The following is a 3191-nucleotide window of genomic DNA, read 5'->3' as shown; positions in this document are numbered from 1 at the left end:
TGATAATCATAGAAGTTCTGTTTTGACATTTCGACAATATGATTGCTAGAAAAACAAACCACATCATACTTACTTACTTTCATGACTATCACAATATATGTTATAACGTATAAATCAGAAATACTAATACAGGACATTTACCAAAATATATGCATGTACTATATTACAATTTACATAAATGTAATTCAGTTATCTAAAGCTTAGAGGGATTATATCGTTTTGATTGAGATGGCCGATTCTACGGGTAACTTACAAACCACTTTTGGAACCGGACTTTACGGTGGAAGTACACTATCTGTCATATTTATTATCATATTTATTATATTCTGCAGATTTGATACTGATTTCTATGTAATGATAGCATTAGCAGGAACTATGAGCCTAACACCCTCTGTACGAATTTTTCGGATACAGTCAATTTTGCTTTATTGCCCTATGTCAGGACATAGACATTTCGTTTCCATTAAAATTTTTTACACATAACAGTATACAGTACAATAATCACCTCATATTTTCTCCTTTCCATAAGTGCCACAATAGACGTTACAAAATAATGATAAATCAGCAATGATGATAAAGGACTTCTAAAAAAATAATCCTCCAGATTTTGAACTAGCACATTTGTAATGTTGAAACTGATTGTTAAGATAGTTATGATTATGCGACTTTAATATTGCAGCTCCGGAAAGTAGGGATGTAAAGATTGTTCAATCATCGTCTAACTGTTGCATTGAACAGCAGGAATTGACTATGTCATACTTTGATTGCATTTGCGGGAGAGATAATGAGCGTGCCGTTTTTCCTGTACGTCCGTTTTCTACGTTACCGAAAGTGTTTAAAGGTTTTTACACTTTCAGTGATAGCTTGATGTAACAAGTCTGAAACTGCCCGGTCTACTACACGTATCTTATACTGCAGTTTCCGGCAAAAAGACAAACAAATATCCTCTGGTTTTATCTCTCTTGAAAAGAAAGAAAAATGTATCTCCAAAATTATTTCCAACATAGCTTATCTTAAATGACTGTTCCAAAGTATATATACTCGTGTACAAATAAGTGTCCAACAATCTGCGTGTCTATTCTAACAATTTAGAGAGAGAGAGAGAAGAATATATTTCTAAACAATTTATGATTTTAGTTGTTAATGCTAACAGACGGAATTCAATGGGCTCCTGTACTTTGATGAAGTCAGAGAAAGTTATACAAATAACGGACATTACAAATGTCTAAATAATTATACAAGTGTCGACAAATTGTTGAGCATTTTACTATTGTAGGAGTGTGTTTGATCAATGTTACTTTGTAACAAACCGTAGACAGCGAAACGTACATTTAGGACCAGTGTGAGGTAGGGATCTACGTAGGTACAGAAGTGATGCGTCCGGTTGATGACGGAACACGCACCTTGTTTGGATTCTACATATCCCAGTTTAGTCAAAGAAGTATAGCCATTTTCTTAAGGTTACTGTAGCACCCATTTTGCATTATATATGAACATGTCATAGTCGCGTTTATTGTTTTGTGGGGCTGAAAAATGTTCTTACATTTCTTTATTAAAAGGGTAAAAACCAATTTTATTGAATTGTTCAATGTTTCAGGGACTTATAGTCACAAGTCCGATGATTCCGTAAGGAACACATAGTTCATCTTTATTTTTGTAAAGAATGAAGTCATGCTGAGCCAGCTAAGGGAGAGTCTTGCATCATTTGCAGACAGAAAAAAAAAGAACTCTTTCCACACAGAAGTGAAACTTTCAGACTGCACGAAATCTTAAGGATTGCCGCCGTATCAACCAGATGAGTCTTTGCGTTCAGTATTTTTCCGAAAAAGCGGAGCAACTGTAATCCCAACAGAACTTGTCACGATGAATACTGCTCCAGCCACCGTCAGTAAATTTAACTTAGTATGCAAAATGATGACATCGAGAATGAAGCTGAGGAGAACATCGCTTGTACGCAGGACCGATACCACAGCAGCATTTTCAGTCTGTAAGGCAAGAGTAAGACACGCAATCTCGAAATATCCAATATACCCTACGGCTACAAGGTAAAAGCGATCCCCACTACAGCTGATGTTTCGCCATTCCCCAAGAATCGTTGTCATGGTACCACTCACAAGAGTGATAATTAGCCCACTAACAAAGAGAACGAGTTGGGCGTTCATCTTGATCTGTCCCATTTTCCTTAGCATGACCACGGAGGTAGCGTACAACACTGCGGTCCCTATACCGGCGATGACGCCGGGCACGAACGTGTTCGCCTCTATCCGACTGGTTGAAGAATCACCAAATATTGCGCTGGGTTGAATGATCAAGAAAATCCCAATGGCACCGAGGCAGGAGAATGTCGTTTTCGCAATGGTGCAACTTTCCTTGAGAAAAATCCGAGCGAAAGTAGTCGCAAACAAGGGCATAAGGTTCACAAGACTCTTAGCAGTGGAAATATCCAGTAATTGTAGAGAGTAGAAGAAGCATGTCATGCACCCACTTGCGCACAGTGAACGTAGAAGTAGGAATGTCCAAACTCCCTTGCTGAGTTTAAACGAGACCTTTTTCAAAACCAAAAATGGTGCCGAGCACATCATCAGAAAGACACCAAGGTCAAAATTGAGCAGGTTTGCTGACAAGTTGTCAGAAAGAAATTTGATGATGAGTGTTTGTGCAGACAGCAGAATAACGGACGTTAGAGTGTAGATCAGTCCTCTTCGTTGAAAGAAGATATTTCCGGTAACGTCCCCCTTCGGACTTGTACATGTATTAATTTCTTGTTCTAAGTGCCGGGAGGTTTTTGCACAAGGCTCGGGTGTTGCAGGCTTTACGGCTTGACGGTTGGTAGGTCCTCTTTCTTTGGTGTGCAAGAATGGGGTCGCTGAGTGGTCAGCATCAACGCCAGCCTTCCAAGATGATTCGGAGGTGCAATTCGCCATTTTGAAGGATCCAGTCCCTATATCAAAGTAAAACACAAGGTAACACATTGTAAGGATGCTCTTGTTTTGTGTAAGTAACAAGGAATACACTTCATTATATGTGATACTCTTCAATGATTTATAGTTTAGAAGCTCAACAGAAAGAGAATCAGTAAACAGTAATCGATATGGCCCGCCACTTGTTCTGCGTTACCTCCTGATGTGATCCAGCCTGATTGTGCACAAAAGAGATCCTCAAGAAACATTCGGATGTAAAGGCCTATGAAT

Source organism: Diadema antillarum, unplaced genomic scaffold (genome assembly GCF_040938485.1).
Source record: "Diadema antillarum isolate AM-2024a unplaced genomic scaffold, OU_Dant_1.0 seq00000238_RagTag, whole genome shotgun sequence".
In the NCBI taxonomy this organism is placed as follows: domain Eukaryota; kingdom Metazoa; phylum Echinodermata; class Echinoidea; order Diadematoida; family Diadematidae; genus Diadema; species Diadema antillarum.
Note: the sequence above shows the minus strand (reverse complement) of the source record.